We start from the raw sequence: 8,265 nt of genomic DNA, 5'->3' as shown, positions 1-8,265 counted from the left end.
CCAAGATTTGATCCATTGTGTGTCTTTCCTTAGAGGTTTTTAAGGTCAGGCTTGACAAAGCCCTGGCTGGGATGATTTAACTGGGACTTGGTCCTGCTTCGAGCAGGGGGTTGGACTAGATGACCTTCTGGGGTCCCTTCCAACCCTGATATTCTATGATTCTATGATTCTATGATTTACAGAGTGGCCTTTCTCCAGGTGCATTTGATCCACTTCCTAACCCTGCTCCTTTCCCTGGCACCACCAGCTCCTGAAAGTTTCTCTGTCCAGACTATTGCAGTGGGTTTTGGAGGGGAAGAAAAGAGATTTGATTGCTTAATCCTTTCAGCTAAGTAAAATCATCTGCACTGGCAAATTCTCCGGGAGATGTACAGTTCACTGCTTGTCAGGCCAGGATATTAAATTAAGCAATTTTCATCAGATAACACATCTTCTGGTTCATGTAAAATGTCCGGCAAATCGCTGAGCTCATAATTCAGCCTGATTGAAAGTGAGCTACTAATCCATTTCGCTTTGTAGAGATGCAGAAGAAAGGCAGCGAGGCTGTCTATGGAGGATATTCCCATTGCAGCCATGCATGCAATCCTCCTAAAACTTGCCTCTCCACCCTGCCCCCTACTTTCTCTATCTGTCCATATGCAAGATCATGTTTTCATTCAGATAGCACTACAGTGTGCCATGATCCTAGCTGATGCTTTGGGTGTCACATATCATCCTGGAAATCATGCCAGGGGTTATCTGCAATCTGGGGAATTCTTTTCAGGGACACCACTCTCAGTGTTCTGGACAATCATTTATTTATGCCTCAATTCTCCGCCCCACGTCCCTTATTTATACCAGTTGACTTGAGAAATCTCAAACTGGAGGATAGGTGTCTGTTCTTTTCCAGTACAGGGCTTGTTACCTGACAGCTAAGGGCTAATGATAGCTTTAAGCTCAAGCCCTATACTGGACGTGGTCCAGAACTGAACCACTCTGGTCAGCCAGCCCAGAGACATTATGCTTCAGTAAGGCAGACCCCTGGGGTCCTTGGCATTCTGTACCATATTTTCGGAGAGTGCAGCATACGTTACTCAACATAGCCAGCCAACTCTGCCCAAGGCTGTCTCTTTTGGTGTGGCTAGCAACTAGGAGTACTAGCAAGGAGCTCAGGAGAGCACAGGGACTGCAGTTGTGGCAAGCCCCTCTGCAGAGGGGTAGAGTGCACATGGCTTTAAAATCATGGGATTCAAAAAAAATAAGTGGGGGTTCTTTTCATTTACCCTCTGGTGTTGGAGCCTTTAGGGTTCATGTTTTCCAGCTTTTCTCCTCATACAAGGACCAGAAACACACTTTTCAATGAAAACTGAAATTCCCGTGGAATGACATGACTCCAGAAGCTGGGGCTTGAAGAAGAACAAAAACTCTTAATATTGGGAGAACTGGAAACACTCTACCTATATGCCATATTTTCCCAGATATCCTCTGGGAATGTGTATCAGCCATGCAATATAGAAGCTCTGAATGTGACTAGCCTTGATTAATTTTCTTTTATCAAAAAGGAGAATACACAAGTCTTCAGAGGATCAGGCTGGAATTAAGGACAGCTATATACATTTCCAATGAGATTAACGAGCTAGAAATGAATAGTTCAAGACAAGCACCTCAGGCTATAGCTTAATTATAAAATAGACCCAGGAAATCTTACAGTCTCATTGGCCAGGGAACATTTCAAACATCACCAGGTTCCCTCTCCACCCCCAACTCCCCCGACTCCAACCCCAATGTATCCACATTCTTCTAAGCCTGATGATTTTATGGTCACATGCTCATCAACTCCTGCTACTTAGCTGTAAGACTCAAGGTCTGCATAAGTCACAAAGGGCTGGATTTTTATTTTCTCTGTTCATTTCAATGAGCACTTTAAAGCAGATCTCTGAAGATCTAGCACCAAGCTCTCCTAAAGGCACTCTCCACAGAATAATTACAGATTAAATCTACCGACCTTACTATTTCTTGAGAAGTGGTCCCCTCTGGACAGCGCAGCTTTTGGATTCTCAGACTAGTGGGCTAGATTCCTCTCTCAGGGACAGTGGTGTTAGTCAGGAATAACTCCATTGAAGTCAGCAGCATGACACCAGTATCAAACTGGTCTGAGAGGAGAATCATTATCATAATTTTTCTCATCGATGCTGGGTTTTTTCAAATGACCATTTTGTGCAAAATAGAAAAATTCACACAACCAACTTGGCCAGTGGTTTTCTCCATCTCCTCCTCCTTGAATCCAACCCCTGGCTTCTCTCACTTTTACTTTAGGTTCAAGATCCTCACCCTCAAGACCCATCACAATTTTGCCCTCACCTACATCTCTCCCCTCACTTCTGCCTACCATCATTCCCCACCCGCGCTTCCTGTTGTGGTCCATGCTGCAGAGAGCTCCCTAAATCAAAACACTGAGACTAGACAGGAAGGGGCATGATCTAGTCATGCATCCACCCAGCGCTGAGGAAACTCCCACAGGTCTGCTACAGAATGCACTGGGCGCAATGAAAATCTTGGGATGGGCTCTCTCATGGGGTCTCTTTTAAGGTTGTTCCAATTACATTCCCAGTGTTCCTCTCTTCTAACTGCCCCGTTTGTCTTCTACCTCCATTCTCAGCTCTGTGCCATATGTCGCCCACTGTGATGGAACAGCTTCCTCTTAGGACGTCTAAAACTTCCTAGAGATTGTCACCAAGCAAAACCCCTTCTCTGACCATCCCTCGATTTCAGGAAGGTCAAAATCCAATTCTAGCTTAAGATCAGAACTTCACAAATGCTTCTTGTCTTTAGCAAGGGTTTAGCCTCAGATCCAAATACCCCAGACTATGGAATGTTCAAAATCTGGATCCTAATCTGGATCTAAATCCTGAGATCTCCAGCTGGGATTCTGAAAGGAGTGAGGAGTACAAATTGAACGGTCCCAGCCCTCTACACCGAAGCCAGGAGAAGTATGTCTACACTGGAGCTGGGGGCAAGCCTCCACCAATGCTGCTATGTCTGCATAACTGTTTTCAGCACCCTGGCATGAGCTAGGGAGACTAGTCAGTCCAGGCTCGCCGACCACAATTCCTGGCCCCAGTGCAGAACAGTCAATGGGCCCCCACACACGCCCAAGCCACACCCACACGGACGTGGTCTGCCTGACATTTGGGTGGTGCTGCGCCCGCGCTGGCTGGTGCCCAGCGAGCTGCCGGCTGCACTGCTGGGTGCGCTCTTCCGGCATGGCCAGGGCTTCCACATGCCTGCCCGGTAGGGCTGCCAACTGTCTAACTGCGCAAACCCAAAGACCTTTGCCATGCCCCCTGCCCCGCCCCTTCCCTGAGGCCACGCTGCTTTCCTGCCCCTTCTCCGAGGCCCCGCCCCCTGCTCACTCCATCCCGCCTCCCTCTGTCACTCGCTTTCTCCCACCCTCACTCACTTTCACCAGGCTGGGGGTTGGGGAGGGGGTGTGGGGTGCAGGCTCTGGGAGGGAATTTGGGTGCAGGAGAGGGGCAGGCTCTGGGAGGGAGTTTGGGTGCAGGAGGGGGTACGGGGTGCAGGCTTTCAGCTGAGGCAGGGAGTTGGGGTGCAGGAGGGGGTCGGGGGTCGGCGCTTACCTTGGGTGGCTCCCGAAAGTGACCGGCACACCCTTCTGGCAGCGGCTCCTAGGCAGGGGACCCAGAGAGACTCCGTGTGCCACTGCCCACAGGCACCACGCCCGCAGCTCCCATTGGCCGCAGTTCCTGGGCAATGGGAGCTGTGGAGTCGGCGCTCGGGGTGGGGGCAGCATGCAGAGACCCCCTGCCCCCCGCCAGGGGCCGTAGGGCCATTCCGGCCAGTTCTGGGAGTGGCACAGAGTGAGGGCGGGCAGGAATAGCCCAGGCCCCTGGGCAATTATCCCCTTTGCTACCCCCATTGGCAGGCCTGAGGCAGTCTACCTGGGCCAGGAGGCTTGCTCCCAACTGCAATGTAGACATAGCCTAAGAATTTTGCTTGAACGAGAGCTGGAAAAAGAACTCTGATATTTCCTGATATTTGCTGGGAGAGCAATACAGCAGTGCATAGACAATCCTGGAAGTTTTTGGAAAGCGTAGGGGACAATTTCCTGGTGCAAGTGCTAGACGAGCCAACTGGGGGGAGCTTTTCTTGACCTGCTGCTCACAAACCGGGAAGAATTAGTGGGGGAAGCAAAAGTGGATGGGAATCTGGGAGGCAGTGACCATGAGTTGGTCGAGTTCAGGATCCTGACACAGGGAAGAAAGGTAAGCAGCAGGATACGGACCCTGGACTTCAGGAAAGCAGACTTCGACTCCCTCAGGGAGCGGATGGGTAGGATCCCCTGGGGGACTAACATGAAGGGGAAAGGAGTCCAGGAGAGCTGGCTGTATTTCAAGGAATCCCTGTTGAGGTTACAGGGACAAACCATCCCGATGAGTCGAAAGAATAGTAAATATGGCAGGCGACCAGCTTGGCTTAATGGTGAAAACCTAACGGATCTTAAACATAAAAAAGAAGCTTACAAGAAGTGGAAGGTTGGACATATGACCAGGGAAGAGTATAAAAATATTGCTCGGGCATGTAGGAATGAAATCAGGAGGGCCAAATCGCACCTGGAGCTGCAGCTAGCAAGAAATGTCAAGAGTAACAAGAAGGGTTTCTTCAGGTATGTTGGCAACAAGAAGAAAGCGAAGGAAAGTGTGGGCCCCTTACTGAATGAGGGAGGCAACCTAGTGACAGAGGATGTGGAAAAAGCTAATGTGCTCAATGCTTTTTTTCCCTCTGTCTTCACTAACAAGGACAGCTCCCAGACTGCTGCGCTGGGCATCGCAACATGGGGAGTAGATGGCCAGCCCTCTGTGGAGAAAGACGTGGTTAGGGACTATTTAGAAAAGCTGGACGTGCACAAGTCCATGGGGCTGGACGAGTTGCATCCGAGAGTGCTAAAGGAATTGGCGGATGTGATTGCAGAGCCATTGGCTATTATCTTTGAAAACTCCTGGCGAACAGGGGAAGTCCCGGATGACTGGAAAAAGGCTAATGTAGTGCCAATCTTTAAAAAAGGGAAGAAGGAGGATCCTGGGAACTACAGGCCAGTCAGCCTCACCTCAGTCCCCAGAAAAATCATGGAGCAGGTCCTCAAGGAATCAATCCTGAAGCACTTACACGAGAGGAAAGTGATCAGGAACAGTCAGCATGGATTCACCAAGGGAAGGTCATGCCTGACTAATCTAATCGCCTTCTATGATGAGATTACTGATTCTGTGGATGAAGGGAAAGCAGTGGATGTATTGTTTCTTGACTTTAGCAAAGCTTTTGACACGGTCTCCCACAGTATTCTTGTCAGCAAGTTAAAGAAGTCTGGGCTGGATGAATGCACTATAAGGTGGGTAGAAAGTTGGCTAGATTGTCAGGCTCAACGGGTAGTGATCAATGGCTCCATGTCTAGTTGGCAGCCGATGTCAAGTGGAGTGCCCCAGGGGTCGGTCCTGGGGCCGGTTTTGTTCAATATCTTCATAAATGATCTGGAGGATGGTGTGGATTGCACTCTCAGCAAATTTGCGGATGATACTAAACTGGGAGGAGTGGTAGATACGCTGGAGGGCAGGGATAGGATACAGAGGGACCTAGACAAATTGGAGGATTGGGCCAAAACAAACCTGATGAGGTTCAATAAGGATAAGTGCAGGGTCCTGCACTTAGGACGGAAGAACCCAATGCACAGCTACAGACTAGGGACCGAATGGCTAGGCAGCAGTTCTGCAGAGAAGGACCTAGGGGTGACAGTGGACGAGAAGCTGGATATGAGTCAGCAGTGTGCCCTTGTTGCCAAGAAGGCCAATGGCATTTTGGGATGTATAAGTAGGGGCATAGCGAGCAGATCGAGGGACGTGATCGTTCCCCTCTATTCGACATTGGTGAGGCCTTATCTGGAGTACTGTGTCCAGTTTTGGGCCCCACACTACAAGAAGGATGTGGATAAATTGGAGAGAGTCCAGCGAAGGGCAACAAAAATGATTAGGGGTCTGGAACACATGACTTATGAGGAGAGGCTGAGGGAACTGGGATTGTTTAGTCTGCGGAAGAGAAGAATGAGGGGGGATTTGATAGCTGCTTTCAACTACCTGAGAGGTGGGTCCAGAGAGGATGGTTCTAGACTATTCTCAGTGGTAGAAGAGGACAGGACAAGGAGTAATGCTCTCAAGTTGCAGTGGGGGAGGTTTAGGTTGGATATTAGGAAAAACTTTTTCACTAGGAGGGTGGTGAAACACTGGAATGCGTTACCTAGGGAGGTGGTAGAATCTCCTTCCTTGGAAGTTTTTAAGGTCAGGCTTGACAAAGCCTTGGCTGGGATGATTTGATTGGGGATTGGTCCTGCTTTGAGCAGGGGGTTGGACTAGATGACCTCCTGAGGTCCCTTCCAACCCTGATATTCTATGATTCTATGAACTCTGAAAGGAATTATAACTAAAGATGACTGTCTCTTGGTAAATTTTCACCTTCCTGATCTTATTTAACTTTTCTGATAAGAACTGTATGTATGTGCTAGTTAGTTCACTTTAGACTTGACATGGTTCATGCCACTTACTGTAAATTGCATGATCATTAACCTGTGTGCCACACAAGTCACCTTTATACCATGTTTTGTGGCTGTATATGCCTAAGGTCCTGTAGTAAAGAAAAAGTCCAAATAAACAGTTGGACTCATTTTATTACCAAAAGATTACACAACAGATGTTTAAGTTTCTCTTATTTCTTTACCTCCAAAAATTGGGACTATTTCCACAAGGGGACTTTTGCTCCATGATGATATACTATATCTACTGGAATAAAAAGAATTTGGCATAGTCTTGTGGCGCATCTAACATATAGATTTTTTTTTCTGGCAGGGACAGTTTGTGAAATGTCACTGTCATTTGCAAAATGCAGTCATTTAATAGTACTCTGCAAAGTATCACTTCTGTGAATTGCTGCTTCTCTGTACTCTCTGTATCACTGGGGGAATCACTGATCAGTGAAAGGGGAAGTGAGCAAGAGAATGGTCAGCTGGAAAATAAATCCTTCACCTGAAACTTACCAAGTAGGCTGCCTTCTCTGGCAGGGTAGTTCCATCTTCAGTGGCATTATGGCAGCATACAATTTAGCCTCGTGTTTTCCAAGTAATTTTTCTTCCACTGCTTATTTGTAATCGTTCATTAGAAGCAAAGGTTTACCATCTGTTTTCTCATGGATTTTTTTCTTTTCTTCCATTATGACTATGCTGATTTCATGCAGGGCTTTCACACTTGCTAAGTTGCACTCCCTGTGGGACTTTTCATGAATGACGGGCTACGCACTCAGTTTATTATAGGGTTGCTCATGAGCATGGGACTGCTGGCATTTGTTTCCCCTTTAGCTAGAAAAAGGAAACATGGAATCATTTAATTCAAAGGAAAAATGAACCCATTTGAAATTTGCTGACAGATAAAAGCAAAAAGGCCAATCGAATGTTTTGACTTCATCAGTCTTAACATTGCAGAAGTTAAACTTCAATGGCCAGACTTTAAAATGGCCTCCAAGGCGGTGAGCCTAATTTGCTGTCTGTGATTAACTATGGGTGCAAATGATAACATTAAGCTAACGATCTCATTGCCCCCACTAAGGCCCCAATCCAGCAAAATACTTAAATGCATGCTTTAAGTTAAGCAATAGAGCTGGTTGGAAAAACGTCCATGGAATAGTTTTTCACTGGAAAATGCAGTTCTCTTGTCAATTTCACTGAAATTTCATTTTGGACGGGGGGAAATAAATAGGTGAAAAAAGTTCCAGCAATGTCAAAACATCCCATTTTGACATTCTCAGAATGACACATTTTGGTTTTTCCTTTTAAAACAACTTTTTATTTTGAGAAAAAAGTCCAAATCAAAACCATGTTTAGATTGATCTGCAATGCATTTTTTTCACAGCTTTTTGTACTCTTAGTGTTCCAAAATTTTGCGATCTCATTCCTAATTTGTAGGAAAACAAATGTTGAAATCTCAATAATCTCTGTGAAAAGAGATTCCCATCTCTCTACCCATCTCTATAGAACATGTGTTTAAATGCCTTGCTGAGTCAGGTCCCAAGCAAATATTTAGATGTCTAAATGCTATACCTCATGCCCCCAATTATGTACAGGTGCAATATCACGCACACAAAGTTGAGTGCTGACTGCGGTTCCATTAAAGAATCAGTCCTGGGAGCCCAAACTATGCATAATTCCTACTTGGAAATAAAGCAATTTTATTT

General features: G+C 46.8%; 1 long non-coding RNA gene across 1 annotated transcript in view; it reads right to left on the bottom strand.

Annotated features, from left to right (window-relative positions):
* Positions 1 to 6,845: 6,845 nt before the first annotated feature.
* LOC122463082 overlaps positions 6,846 to 8,265 on the bottom strand; it is a 58,112-nt gene continuing 56,692 nt past the window's right edge. Inside the window, exon 5 of the long non-coding RNA XR_006286064.1 lies at positions 6,846 to 7,393. This is a non-coding gene — a long non-coding RNA (uncharacterized LOC122463082). The remainder of the gene's footprint in view (positions 7,394 to 8,265) is intronic.

Source organism: Chelonia mydas, chromosome 15 (assembly GCF_015237465.2).
Source record: "Chelonia mydas isolate rCheMyd1 chromosome 15, rCheMyd1.pri.v2, whole genome shotgun sequence".
In the NCBI taxonomy this organism is placed as follows: domain Eukaryota; kingdom Metazoa; phylum Chordata; order Testudines; family Cheloniidae; genus Chelonia; species Chelonia mydas.
Note: the sequence above shows the minus strand (reverse complement) of the source record. Positions and strands in the feature narration are given on the sequence as shown.